The sequence below is a fragment of the Frankliniella occidentalis genome, unplaced genomic scaffold (assembly GCF_000697945.3).
Source record: "Frankliniella occidentalis isolate FOCC.00 unplaced genomic scaffold, Focc_3.1 Scaffold2, whole genome shotgun sequence".
In the NCBI taxonomy this organism is placed as follows: domain Eukaryota; kingdom Metazoa; phylum Arthropoda; class Insecta; order Thysanoptera; family Thripidae; genus Frankliniella; species Frankliniella occidentalis.
In genome coordinates this window covers 3,217,053-3,223,296 of record NW_026267132.1, presented here as the reverse complement: position 1 = coordinate 3,223,296, position 6,244 = coordinate 3,217,053, and the positions used below count along the sequence as shown (strand labels likewise).

The 6,244-nt window shown below is 54.8% G+C and overlaps 1 protein-coding gene across 1 annotated transcript in view; it reads left to right on the top strand.

Moving 5' to 3' along the window:
• The first annotated feature begins 3,958 nt into the window (after positions 1-3,958).
• The window catches only part of LOC113204406 (beta-alanine transporter-like), a 42,621-nt gene continuing 40,335 nt past the window's right edge, over positions 3,959-6,244 (top strand). The window contains exon 1 of the mRNA XM_052263963.1: positions 3,959-4,163. The gene's annotated coding sequence lies outside the window, so the exon portion shown is untranslated. The remainder of the gene's footprint in view (positions 4,164-6,244) is intronic.

The following is a 6,244-nucleotide window of genomic DNA, read 5'->3' as shown; positions in this document are numbered from 1 at the left end:
TACTCCGAGGATCCGAGCGGATCCGAGACAAAGTCGAGTGTGGGCTTTCCTCAGTCATCGGCCTCAAGTTTGCGATGAAAGTATGGGGCGAGGGGGGAGAGGGTTACAGAAGCGGGAGGGATCGCACTTCAAAGGCCTTTTTCGCGTATCACCTGAGGAGGGCTGAAAGGCGAACACACCGGTCCGCGCGGGGGGGGTTGAGGGGTGGGGGGAGGGCATCGCCACTCGGCACAATAGAAGACGAGAAGTTGCGATGATCGCTCGCCTCCTCGCCCGGACCCAACGGTCTTTATTCGACGGGATTCTGTGCAACCTGAATAGCATTTCGAGTATTCGAGCTGATTCGAGCACGCCGGCAGGGCGCCGTCATGCGTGGCAGCCCGCTCGAATAATCAGCGCGAGTCGCCAGCCCAGCTCGGGGCCACTCGTAGAGGAAGGGATAATGAAGCAAACACTGTAAACGCCCCGTCGTGGACGCTAAGCCTGCCGCAACTTTTGGGGCTTAACTTTAGAGACGGGCAGTTTCTCCGGCCTCCCTTTTTGCCCCTGTAAATGCTAAATTTCGGCATTCATTTAGAGACTCTGGCGATATTTTTTTTTCCTCTTCCAATAATTAGGCCATGCTTTCAGAGAAGGCCACATCTTGGCACGCCAAAGACGCCGAATGAAAGGTGAGTCTCTTAGACTACGTTTTGGCGAGCAGTGCGATCTCGGCGTGTTCGGGCGGATTCCGGACGCGAGCGAGCGCAGGGCGCCGGAGCCGCAGCGGGTTCTCCCACACGTCGGACCCCACGCCACAGCGAGCGCCACAGGCGTGGGGGGCATTGCGCCCGCCCGCCCAGCACTCACCGGCTGACGGACCTGTTAATGGGTGTCGGAAACGATCGAAGGAAAAAGAATAAAAAGAAAAGAACCTGTCGGCGAATCTGCAGTTTGCTCCTTTTTTGCACGGGCCTGTTTGTGGCTACACAGTTGCGAGCTACAATACCAACACGGTCACGGGCAGCTTCGCATGGCCCGACAAAGTCCTCTCAACGCCGAAAATTCTCACACCCTCTCCCCTTCCCCCATTCGGCCAAAAATACAACGGCGTAGCTCCAGGGTCATCTTTTTTAGGCCAACCCCGGAGGAGGGGCAGGTAACTAGTGGACTCTTGTGTACATGGAAAAGCGTACTCCGCGATATCAGGCCCTACTTCACGTGGCTCTCTGATTGCGTACAACACAAACGAACCCGGCCGAAGTTCTGAGCACACTAAAAAGTCAAGTTAAGCTGCACGCCTTGCCTTTCATTTTGCTCGTCCGACCCTCTCGATATTCGGTCGATGTGCAAAATCCAGGACGATACGGCCGCGTGGGTTAATTGAAATGAGCAGTCAGTGATGGCGTCGATAGGGATGGGGGGAGGGGGAGGGGGCACTACCCACGCCTCAGCACACTCTCGCGGGCTTCTGTGATTGGAACTGGAGCAGAGACCATCTCCAAGTTCAGCGTTGCCTGACATTGCCAAAACTCATCGTGCCCTACTGACAGTGACTTATTTGCCCGGTTTCTTATTTCTTTTTACGCGGCGCTCGGTACGGCCCCGGCGGTCATGATGTCATGCACCCTGCTCCGCGACGCCTGCCGCCGTCTCCTCGGAAAGAGGCGTGCGACACGACACACGAGCACGGCGCACGCGCGCACACAAGAGAGAAGACGGGTAGCCGAGGCCCTGAGGGGGTGGCCTGCTCCGGGGCCTCCTGCAGCATCAGGTCGGGTATCGGGTACCCCTACGGGTACCCCGAGCACTCAGCAGCTTGCCCCCCTCCTCCCGCCGGCCCACCATCATATAGAGGGGGAGATGTCGCCCTCCCCCGCCAGCCGACGAGCTGTCTCTCTGTTTAGGCTTCAGAGCTTCGCGCCTGCGAGACTTGGGGTAGGCCACCCCGGAGTACACGCATGCACCACATGCAAGATGTTGCCTACCCAACAGGCGCTAGAGTCCCTTTGCTGGCAGAACTTGGCCAATTCCGGAACGGCAGGAGACAGACGCACTGCCTGTATGTATGATCCCGCCCCGGGGCTGTTATTTAAGTTAAGAAATGAGTTTGTTCCGTAGCGTCACATGCATTTTGTGTTCTGTGCGTATTTCCCATGTTTTCAAACCAAATATAGTTTGTCGAAACTCACGTGTCGTGTTCAAAGTCTGGGTAGCAACAGGACCAGGGCGGGTAGGGGGCGGTGCCGGGGAGCGGGGGGCGCAGACACACCCGGGGGACAGCTGGGGGACTAACACTGGCACATGCCAGGAGATCCGGTCAGGTCGAGCTCTCTAATCGTTCTCTCGCTCTCCACCGACGGAGCGGGTGCGGTGTGTCACGGCGAGGGGTGCGGGCGCGCGGGCGGGCTGTCCGACCTCGGTTTTGTCCGACCTAATGTTCTCCGACCTGCCGAGCGGACTTTTGACTGTTCTGTGACTTAGGGCTGCACTCCGTCATAGCCTGTTCCTCTTTGAATAACATTCTTCCCAAAGTGCAGCATATCGACGAGGTCGGAGGAAAATGAGTCGGAGAAAACCTAGATCGGTCAGCAATTCTGGGGATTTTGGAAAATTCACCAGATCGGAGAAAAATTGGTTAGACAATCTAGCTACACCGTCAACTAGCCTTGACTTGACTAACCACGAGGCCTCTTTTGGCCCAAGCCCGTAGCTGCAATCCGCGAGCTGTCTGCTCGGCTCATCATCAGGGTTAGCACCCGTGCGAGATGCGTATGAGGCGAACAAAGCATGGGACGAATTGATACTTGGCCAAGTTATACTGGGACGAGTTTTCCTAGATCCCTTCCTAGCTGTTTCTGTCCGGGTGTTGATCTACCCCCCTCTCCCCTTGTTGTCGACATAGATGTATTTACAGCTGTCGTCGTTGAGAATAGCGATAACGTGGGAGTAGAGCAAAGAGAGAGTGAGAGAGAGAGAGAGAGGGAGAGAGATAGAGAGATACGATAGCGATGGGCGTCGATACGACGGCCTCCAGGACGAAGAAATAAATCCCTCTGCTGCACACGACCCGGACACTTCTCCCACGAGATACAAATCGAAGCTCAGCAGCGCGAAAACAAAAGATATCTCACTCCCCTCCCCCCGTTATTTCCTCGCGGGGGTTGCCACCGCGGCGTCGATACGGCAGGACTCCTGCAACTCGTCACTCTCATGGGGCAGTGGGGAAAGTCAGTGAGCGAGTGGGTGAGAGAGAGAGAGAGGGAAAGAGAGATGGTGAGAGAAAGGGGAGAGGGGAGGTAACCTCCCTAGCAGACGGCCAGAAAGCTTGCTGCCAACGCCAGGTAAAGGTGCGACGGCGCGAAAATTTGAACCGCCCGTCGCGCGAAGAATTTATGTGGCTACCTTTTCGGACGTCACGCCATTGGCGCCGCAAAACTCGGACGGATTTATGAGAGGGGGTGGCGAGGGGATGGAGGGGGAGTGGAGAGAGATTTTGCCTCACTGCAGAGGTGATTTATGCCGTCCCTCTTAGTCAATGAAGATTAGACATTTTTTATTTAATTTTGGATATTTTTTTTACCCAGTCACACGACGCGGTAGAAAGATCGTAGGGTAGCATTCTGATGTGGGAGACGAGGGGGGGATTGGAAACAAAGAGAGAGGCCGAGATTAAAACTCGACTGAGAGCTGCTGACGGGGGGAGGGGAGAGGGCGATATAGCCATATCAACGCGCTGGCGCTACTCGGCGCTGGTAATGGGGTGTGACTTATTCCCCCCACACAGTATCTTCCTCCCCTGGCTCGGTGGCGGCCGGTCGCCAGTGCCGGCCGGGCCCGAGGCCTCACATGCAGCTCCCCCCCCCCCTCTATCTCTCTCCGGAGCGGACTCCCCCCTGCGGGGTGGTCCAGACTCGTGGCTGCTCGCGCAGAGCCGGCGGCAGCAGCAGCCCCAAGCCCCCCCAGTCTAGCCGTGTCCCTCGCCGCGCTCGCAGCAGCGCCCCCCGCGCCTCCCGACCCGCGCCACGCCGCTCCACGCTGCGAAAGCACCGCGACGAGCTCCCGCTCGTGAAGCTCGCCTCCGCGACGGTCTCGCCCCCGCGACGGTCTCGCCCTTCCGAGCGCGCGCGCGCGTGCGACAGCCCCGCGAGCGCAGCACGGCGCGCGCCGTTCACCACGAAGCAGTACGTGTCGTGTCCGTCGTCCTGTTGTTGTTGTTTTTAGGGGGTCGCGGGTAGAGGCAGAGGAATCCGAGCCACTCGGCGGTTGTCTGATCGTGTTCCTACAATAAACGTGATGGCGCCTGCGACGCGCTGGGTAGGCCAGCCCGCTAAGCAGCGGTGTTGGGACGGCGGCCCGCCCTCAGCGCCCGAGCTTCGGGGATTATAGTGCACGTTACGCGTTCTCTCGGGTCAGTGCAGGGGACGTTTCTTTGGAGATCTTGGAATAGTTTGGCAAAGGTTTTAAAACGACAAGAACAAGAAGTACAACCCCATCAATAACAACTGCTATACTATTACTACTATTACCAGCACCAAGAAACTGACATTGTGCCCCTTTAAAAACTTAGACTGCCTCTTCATTTCTGACACGAAGTTGCTCCAATTTTCACATTCAACTTTTTGGTCGTTGTCATTATTTACCATTTGGTTTCACAAATTGGGTTTATTTTTGCAAAAAAACAATCTTAAAAATAAGTGTTTTATCCTGGGAAATTTAAGGCACATAATGTAACACACTTCAAAATTGGAACTCAATCTTGCACTATCAAGAGGCATTTGCAAATTCTCACATTCATAAACATTTCTAAAAATCAATTCCCACACATTTTGATCCAGTCAACATTCCTGCACAAGCAAGCCCTCTTACATCCACCGGTGTATACACTACACCAGGCTAGGAAAAATCAGGATTGAAACCTACAAATATAGGTAGAAATCACCAAATTTATTGCGGATGCAGAGTTCACAAAACGAAAGCGTGATTTTCACGTTAGGCGCCGTGATTTTCACGCTTCGTAAGCTCCACGCAGCCAATCAGGAGCCGACTTTCATCACGCCGGGCGTGGAAATCACGCCTGGCGTGAGAAACGTGCTCGCGTTTACAGAACTCTGTATCCACCAGTAACAAACACCACAAACAATTCAATTTGTCGAAATAAGCCTTTTCTACCACTGGAAGCCTCATGGTGTTAATTAAAGTGCACCGCAATCATTGGGAATCACGCGCCTACACTTCAACAGAAAGTGTTTGGCGGCTCGCGGACCTCCCCTGCCTACCTCCTCCCCTTTTGCGGTTCCGCCCCCAGGTATGTGTCCGGCCTTGCTCGGCGCATCGGCCGCCGGAGGCAGGGAAAAGGGGGTGGGGGGTGGTTGTGGCGGCGATGCTGTGTAGCCCGCCGGTGCACGCAGTCCACCGCACGCCCGGCGCTACCGGCGCTGGGAGCAGGTGCACGATAACGGGGCTGTCAGGCCAGGGGGGCGCGCGACAATGGCGCCGGGGTCGCGTGCGTGCGTTCTATGTGTGGTTCGTTCACACCCGATTTGACAAAATTGATGCACGCGCTTCGCTGGACCGAAATTTTAAAGTCGATGGGGGAACGTGGCGAACGTGCTGCTCCATTAAATAAACTAGACGATACGCCGACTTTCAATAACTTCATTTGCGGGGTGTTCAAGAGTTACAAATCCTGTCAGTACGATATTCTAAGAATCAGAAATTCGGAGGTCATAGTGCACTGTGTCCTTGGTCTTGGGAAAGTGTGTCGACGACAGAGATGAGCGAACATGTTCGCATTCGATCGAACTCGAATGATCCGCAAACTGTTTGTGATCGCGTGAACTCGAACTAGTGGTGTTCGGATACGAAATGTTCGTATACTGTTCGAATAGATGTTCACATGCAAACAATTGCAGCCAGTGTTAAGAGGTTGTTTGCTTTGATGCAGAATATAACTGCCACAGCATCTTAGCCCCGCTCCGGACCCGCGTCTCAAATTATCACTCGGATTGACTCGTTTGGGAAAAAATTTTGATATTCGTGTTCGGTTTGGTTCGAAGATTTTTGGGCTGATTTTCTTTGAGTTCGCATAAATTCGAACTGGCCTGTTCGCTCATCTCTAGGCGACGACAGCTAGTATCTATCTTGGGGGGTCCCCCACTAGCCAACTCGTTGTACACTCGCTCGCATCCAACTCGCGAAAACACGCGAAAACTAGTGAATACTCGCAAAAACTCGCCCCAAATTTTCGAAAAATTGCGCAGAA